Source organism: Mus caroli, chromosome 9 (assembly GCF_900094665.2).
Source record: "Mus caroli chromosome 9, CAROLI_EIJ_v1.1, whole genome shotgun sequence".
Classification (NCBI taxonomy): Eukaryota; Metazoa; Chordata; class Mammalia; order Rodentia; family Muridae; genus Mus; species Mus caroli.
This window is the reverse complement of record NC_034578.1, coordinates 58,457,037-58,465,167: the sequence shown is the minus strand read 5'-3', so window position 1 is coordinate 58,465,167 and position 8,131 is coordinate 58,457,037. Positions and strand designations below refer to the sequence as shown.

The following is an 8,131-nucleotide window of genomic DNA, read 5'->3' as shown; positions in this document are numbered from 1 at the left end:
ATTATAAAAGGAAGGGAGGGAGAGGGTGGGGGAGGGGAGGGGAGGGGGAGGGGTGGGGAGGAGGAGGAGTTTGATCCCTAGGCCCCACAAGGCAGAAGGAGAGAACCACCAGCTTGGTGAGTTGTTCTTGATCATGGATTTTTGCCTGTATGTTGCTGTTGCAATAAAACAACACCAGGACCAGAAGCAACTTATGTGAGAGTTTATTTTGTCTTACTGTTCCAGGGGTAAGAGTCCACCATGGTAGGGAAATGTGGCAATCAGTGGCAGGCTAGGAGGCTGGAGCAGGACCCTGAGCGAGCACAGCTTTAACCTTGAGCCCGAAGCAGAAGGACAGGAACCAAACTCGAGATGAGAATGTGAATTCTTCAATTTGGTGATGCATTTCCTCCGGCAAGGCCATGCCTCAGAAGCCTTTCCAAACAGCTTCACTAACTGGGGACCCAGAGTTTCAAATGCTGAAACATAGGGGAAGGACTCTCATTGTCACCACAGGCCTCAGTACGCGTGCTCCACAGCATCCAGGCAAGCCTTCCTCACAAAAGGAAATAAATAAACTTAAAAAAAAAAAGATTCTTCAATGGGGATAGGCCGCATGTAGAGGAGGTGAAGGGGGGTGACCTTGCCTTTGGATATGGAATGTGAAATTATGTGCATATCTTTCATTTGTAGAAGAGCCCGCAGCACCACCCAAGGAGGAGAGTGAACTCAGACTTTATGTCACACCCACAATTGGAGAACTTCAGGTAAAAGTGCTTTTAAATATGTTAGGGGTGAGTCTTGTCTCATCCAACCAGTTCCTTGAAGGCAGAGATGTGGGCCATAGGGTGCCCGCATGTCTCTTGACGGTGTCTCAGGGTTCCATGTGGGCCTCACACACCTGTGCCTCTAGGCTCTTCAGAACACCTGCATTCCCTAGAGACATTGCCCCAGGCCAGCCCAGGTATATTCTTCCTGCTAGAGCCTAGGGCCTCCAGATCCTGTCTCTCCTGAAAACTTCTGCTCATCCTTTTGAGCCCCAAGGGTGAGTAGCACTGATAACTCCCACAAATAAGGTATCACAGGTAGCCAGGCCTGGTGGCGCACACCTTTAATCCCAGCACTTGGGTGGCAGAGACAGGCGAATTTCTGAGTTCGTGGCCAGCCTGGTCTACAGAGTTCCAGGACAGTCAGGGCTACACAGAGAAATCCTGTCTCAAAAAAAACCAACCCCCCCAAAAAAGAAAAGATACCACAGGTAAACGATGCAGCAGCACACACAGCCTTTTGGCCATCTGTCTGAGCTAGAGGCCATTTTCTTATCCCTTTCTCTTTCTCCCATGGACCTTTTTGGGTAGGGACTTTGAAGGTGGCCCAAGTGTCACCCTCAGTGGCTAGTGCATCCTTGATTCCCAGAGAGAACTACTGAAGTCCCTGATGTGATATCAGCAAGACTGCAATTCCCATTTGGGATCGCAGGCTTTTCGAAGGATCAAGTGTGTGGAGGGGCGGGTCGATAGGAGGGCACAATGCTTGCTTTGTGCTCTGTGAGGTGCTCCACTTCAGGGCAAGGCATGCCTTGTGCAAAACGCCTCTAGGTTCTTCCTCATCCAAGGATGAAGAACATGGAAAGGGACCAATAGAAGATGGCTCAGGTCTTGTTGGGCAACACACGGGGTGTAAAGAAATGTCTCTGTTGGCAGCATGCTGGCATGCAGGCCTTTGGCCAGGCCCTCTGTGGAAATGGCTGCAGAGACTGCATAGAACAAGTCTGGCTTTATTAAGTCCATCTTGTAGATGAGCAACAGGACCTGAAAGTTGGCCACCTTGCCGGAACATAGGCTGCTACTCCGTCTCCTCCCTCTAAGGTGAAGGCCACCCTAGCATGTGGGGTGATGTTTACCTTGGCACTCAGCAGATGGTCCTGTGCCTACCTGCACAGTCCAGTCCAACTGTAGATTACCCTCCCACACATCCCACCTGAAGGTCCAGCCAAGATCCACTTCCCTCTCTGCTGCTCAGTTGAGCCCAATCCCTTCTCCTCATATGTTTCAGGCTGGCTCTAAAACAGCAGGTTGGCCTTTGAGCCTGGCTGTGTGCTCTGGGAAGCAGGCTCTGCGCCTGGCTATGTGTTCTGGGAGACTTCTGCGGAGGCCAGGACAGAGGCCATGCACTCGATGTACCAGAAGCCACCACAGTCTGGTCCAGGACATGGTTGAAGTGGCCAGAGGAATCTAGAAGTGGTTCTCTGATCCCAGAGAAGAGGCTGGTGGGTTAAGGAAAAGGACAAACCCGGTGTGAGAGTTTAGGAAGGCTGCCAAGCCCGAGGGCCTGGCTGATGGCAGCCTGGCTGCCAGGGCAACCCCCACACAGGCTGATGGAGCCAAACTGACAGCAGGAGAGGCCTACCCTCCCAGATACAGGAGAATGAAGGAACTGACTCACTGGTCCAGCTGGATGCTATCATTGCTGAGGGATGTAAGGCAGGAAGGTGATCCTAGCCAGGTCCCATGGCTTCAGGATGCCCCAGAATTAGCCAGGCTCTTTGAATTGGCCAGGGTAGGTTTGGTGGCTCCTCGTTTGACAGAGTAGAGGTGGGCTCAGTGCCTGCTATTGAGGAGTTGAGACTAGGTAGACAGCCCCACAGACAGGCAGGGTGTTCAATTTAAGATCAGAGCCCTGGATTTGTAAAAAGACAAGCATGCAGTCTAACTTCAGACAAATGGTGCTATCATCTCCTTAGCCTTCATCTTCATTCTCTGCTATGTGGGAATCAAAGCAAGGTGGTATAGGAAAACTCTTAGCACAGAGCCAGGCACACGCTATGATTCCCTGCACACAAGTCAAGGTGCTTGCTCCACACCTTTCCCTGTACCCCCCCAGGAAAGCAAAGCAGTATGGCCCCACCTTGCAGCCTAGCCATTCTCCCCCTCTTTATCAGCTGATGCTTGCTATGAGCCCTCCAGGAAGACCAGCACTTACCCCATCACTCTCCAGGGAGGAGCTGGAGTCACCTTCTGACCTGGCCTCAGGCTGTGGGCAAAGGGAGGAGTGATCCTGAAGGTAAGGCTGGCCCCAGGAGCTCCGGGCCACCTGCCCTAGTCTTGTGCAATTGGAGAAGCAGCTAACCCTGTGGCCATCTCAGCAGAGACAAGTAGCAACAAGGAACCTACAGCTCACACTGCCCACATTCCGGGATGCCTGAGTCTGGCTCAGAGATGTAACAAGATACCACTCTGGGCTCTGGTTGGGGTGCTGGCCAAACAAGTCTCCTGAGCCTTCCAATTTATACAGGGTGCCTTACCTTCTAGCACCTTCTACTGGAGGGTGCTTTTCACGTTCTCTGTTGAGGATGCTCTACCGAGTCCTGAGCAGACAGGACAAAGTGGTCCTTCAGACACATGGGGTCACATAGCTACCTCCTCATTGGCTAATCAAAGCAGAACCTTCATGTGTAAGTAGAATCTGCAGAAATTTGGTCAGAAACTCATAGTCTGTAATTCTTTAATTTGGATGTAGAACGGGTCATGCTCGTATCCATGTTCAGGCATGTGAGGCCTCATCTCATCGGCACATGAACTTGTGGGCTTGTGAAGTGGGACACTGAATTCACACAGCCTGCTTCCTAGGTCACAGGGCCAGGACAGTTTTCCCGTATGGTGCCTGTCAGAGGCTGGCTGTGAGAGTCAGGCTTCCCGAGAGCCACAGAGGGAGGAGCCTATGCCCTGATCACAGAGCTAGCTGATCAGTTCTGGGGACGGTCCATGATTAGGGGGCAAACACCATACCCAGTTAACACCCGGGGAGCCCTTGGAGACAGTTCACTGAACAAGCTACAGATCTGAAATTAAGGAAGGAGACCTGCAGTCAAACCCACTTAAGCTCCTCCCACCACCTCCACACACACCACGCTCAGGGAAAGGGGAGCCTAGAGCCTTTTCTACTTGTAAGCTGATGACTGGTCTTTGTGGGTCTGGAACAATCTCCGGTGTCATTGTTGCAGCTGTGGAAAGAACCCAAGGCTTTTCTTAGAGAGGCCAGGAAAGGGATCAAAGTCTCCCAGGACTTCTGATTCTCATTATCTTTTAATTTCTATGACACATCATTACATAAATGTAATCCTTCCTGGTTGCTCTCTTTCCCTGCCAAGTTTGAGCTGTATGTGACATGGTTAAGGGGAACAGGGTGATTGGCAGATGTAGGAGCATGGGCAAGATCCCTGAGTCTGGGGCAGCAGGGAGCAAATGAAGAGAGTCTCACTCAAGGGGTTAAGGATGGGGGAAACTCAGGGGATCCCCAGTTTTAAATTGGTATTTTGGGTGTAGAATAGGTCATCTGGGGCACTGATTGATGTACTGTGTTTAGGCAGGCAAGGCCTGGTCCCCACATGGCCAAGGACGCCTCTGAAACATTGAGGCTCCAGGGATGTGAGCATAGCTTGTTGGGTAGGGGGTTGGGACTCTGAACCCATAGGTCCTGCTTCCGAAGTTACAGTGCTGGACAGTGTTCCTTGTGTGGTGCCTATCAGAGGCTGGCTGTAGGAGGCAGGCTCCCAGGGTCCTCACAGAGGGGGCAGCCCATGCCCTTGTTCACAGAATAGCCCTGGACAACTCCTCTGCCTACAATCTAGGTCACTGTAGATAGCTGCCTAGCTGAGCTAGCTAGACTGAGCATGACTGATAGTCATACGTAGACCTGATGTGTGTCGTGCTGACAGGACAGTCTTGGCCAGAGGCTGGTCTGGGTGGGTGTATCAGGGGAATGAAGGGGAGGAGAGCTTAGTCAGGTCTTCCTGGTCCTGCTTAAGAGATCAGCTCCAGGCTAGCCTTCCAGAGCCTCAGAGAAAAGGGTGAAGGGGTAAGCAGGAACCCTTCCTGATTGTGAGTTGACGCTATATCTTCCTCATAGACTGTCACAGACCCAGTCCTTGATGACGCATGAGTGAGTGGGTCAGAGCATTCACACACCCAGACACATAGACACACCACACACACACACACACACACACACACACACAGAGAGAGAGAGAGAGAGAGAGAGACAGAGACAGAGACAGAGACAGAGACAGAGAGAGAGAGAGCAATCCCACTGTATGCAACGCATTATGGGAGCTGTGGGTGCTCTAAACACACTCAGGTCTGGCAGGGGAGCCCTATGTACTGCCATCAGGCGCCAAGGGTAGATTCTATGCAGGTGTGGTGGAGGCTGAGAGAGATCACAAGGGGATGCGTCTGAATTAAGTCAGATGGTCTGGTCAGCTATGAAAGAGTCTGTGTGGAGCCCCTAGGGCAAAGTGGGTGTGGAGCCACATTCCTGGCACTGGGAGCAGGTTAGGCCTGGAGCTTCAAAGCTTACAAAGCAAGAATGGGTCAGGTCTGGATGGAGGAAGGAGCCCCAGGAGCCTGGAGGGCAGGCGGCTGTGCAGCTGGGAGCACGTTCGAGATCTCTTTTTTCCCCCTAGCACGACTTATTCTAGGCTGTATCCTCACACTTTGGTCAAAAACCTCCAGGATGCGTCATCCAGGAAGCCCCTTCAGGCCTAGGTCAGACCTGGCTGCCATTCGGAAACCCAAAATGACTCCCAAAGCTGGAATTCAAATATCCCACCCCTCCCTGAGCGGCAATTCAGCAGTCATGCCTAGAGCCCAGGGGTGTGTATAGCAAGCGAGCTCCCAGGTGTTGCTGGGGCAACCCCTTGGCTACTGCACTGCAAAATGAATGGTACTGGTCCTGTTTGCTCACAGGAAATGCTCTGGGCTGGGGTCAGCTGGAAGGTCTGCTTCTCCTCAGTCTAGAAACTTCCGGGACTGTCTTTGGTGCTGAGAGTCCAAGTCTAGGAGGTGTGAGCAGCTGTGTCTCCATCTCCCTGGACCAAGCCATGCTCCGATGATGATGGTGATGATGATGGTGATGGTGATGATGGTGATGATGATCTGCCTCTCGAGGCCTGAGCTGGCTGCCTTACTTAGGTTTCTATTGCTGTGATAAAATACCATAACCAAAAAAAACGGCTTGGGAGGAAAGAGTTTAATTCAGCTTACAGTTACACACTCAGTGCCTCACGGAGAGATGTCAGGGCAGGGGTGGAAGCTGGAATTCTGCTCATTGGCTGATTGTCCATGCTGCCTCAGCCTGCTTTCCCAGACACCTAGGATCACCTCCCACAATGCACTGGGTCCTCTCAATCAATCACTAATTAAGGAAATGCTCCACAGGCTTGCCTACAAGTCAACCTTATGGGATGTTTTCTTCATTGTTCTCGTCTCACCGCCAACAGCAAAAACAAGGCTCAGAAAGCAGCCAGGTGGATTACTTTATGATGTGTTGGGGACAGGTCTAAGGAGAGAAGTCCTGGTCTCCAGTCTCTTATCTAGAAAGCAGGCAGAGTTTATATCATACATCACACCAAGAAGCTCCCAGAGTGTATATTGGTATCTCTCTCTTTGCTGCAGGGGGGGGGGAGAGAAAGAGAGAGAGAGAGAGAGAGAGAGAGAGAGAGAGAGAGAGAGAGAGAGAGAGAGAACAGGAAAGAAGGAAAGACCAAATAAAAACAACTGTAAGGTGGAAGGATTTATTTTAAGTTACAGTTTTGGGGTAGAGTCCATCATGATGGGGAGGTCATGGCAGGAGATCCTTGAGCTAGCCAGTCAGATGGCATCCACAGTCAGGAAGGAGAAGAGGTGAATGTTGATGCCCAGACTGCTTTCCATCAGTCAGGCAGGCGTAGCAACCCATGGGATGGTGCTGCCCAACCTAGCGTGGGGTCTTCCCTCTTCAATTAACTCAGTCTAAACACTCCTTCACTGACATGTCCAGAGGTGTGTCTCCGGAGCGACTCTAGAATCTGTTGCCTGTCAAGAACCTCACAGTGGTACACGGGCATGTGCACACACACACACACACACACACACACACAGACACAGGTTCAACAGACCATGGAAAACGACCTAGGAGTGATTATGACCACAGTAGGTCCATTCCCTTCCTCTCTGTCAGTTTCCTCAATCTGGAAAAATTAAGGGATATAGATTAGATGGTTCCTTCTGAGGGAAGCCTGAGGGACCTTGCTGGTAACCACACCATCATCTGATTAGTGTTCAATTTAAAGCAGTTAATAGACACATGGAACTTTGCAAGGCTGGCCAATTACTAGGCGCGGCTGGAGAGCACAGTGCCAGAGAGCACGCTGGGTCCTTGGGGACCAGTCTATATATCAGGGTGTCATCAGCCACTCCAGGGACCTGCAGTATGAATAGCACTGCCGGAGGTTTCTTGCAATGCAAAACAAAGGGAGCTCTCCTGCAGCAGCTCTCTAGGGAAGTAGAACACTCAGAGGCAATTTCCTGGAGTCCCCACCAGGCCCTGGGAAAGCTGAGCAATGGTCTGGGAGCCTGGCACAAGGCTGTCCCTCCTCCCTCATCACCTTTCCCTGGGCTCTGCCTGCTGCCTGCTGACACGACCCAATTAGCATCCTTCTGAGAGGCTGGCAAAGCAAACAAAGAGGAGAGGGATCCCCAGGAGAGAAGACCCTGACAGTGCAGGTCCTGAAGGCCGAACACAGGCTTGGACTCAGCCCAGCCTGGGATCCCAGAGCTCCACTTTGCAAGCCCTGTGACTCAAGATAGCACAGTGGCTTGCTGGAGAAGCTGGTCTGTTTGGGCTTCAAAATTAAGTAAGAATGAGATTTATGAAAGCCATTGAAAGGACGAAAATACGGAATTCACTGGGACCTCCCTGGCGCCAGGCTGCAGATATAATCTGTAGCTCAGGGCATGGCGGGGGCCCGAGTCTGGGATCTGTGTTTAAGTCTCTGCGACTGGCTGGTGCACCCCTGAAGACGGGTCTCACCTCTCTTGGTGTCTTCGTCTGTATCCTGAAAACACTTACAGTGTTTCCCCCAAAGGAATGAAAGAGAAAAGTGAAACTGCCTGGCTGGGAGGGGGGTGGAACTGTGACTCAGAGAGGGTGGCACTACTTTTCTCAGCACCCAAGTGACTGCCTCAGGTGTGTGTCACCATGCCACCTTGGGACAGCCTGACCAGGTTTAGAGGGGTGGCACTTCCAAGTCCTGGATGACCCACAGCAGCCCGCCTGCCCAGCGGTTAGCTCAGGAAAGCCTCAAATTATACAATTTATGAAACTCGATCCAGTT

General features: G+C 51.7%; 1 long non-coding RNA gene across 1 annotated transcript in view; it reads left to right on the top strand.

Moving 5' to 3' along the window:
* The window catches only part of LOC110301015, a 34,230-nt gene that overhangs the window by 6,397 nt on the left and 19,702 nt on the right, over positions 1-8,131 (top strand). The window contains exon 2 of the long non-coding RNA XR_002378659.1: positions 673-746. This is a non-coding gene — a long non-coding RNA (uncharacterized LOC110301015). The remainder of the gene's footprint in view (positions 1-672; positions 747-8,131) is intronic.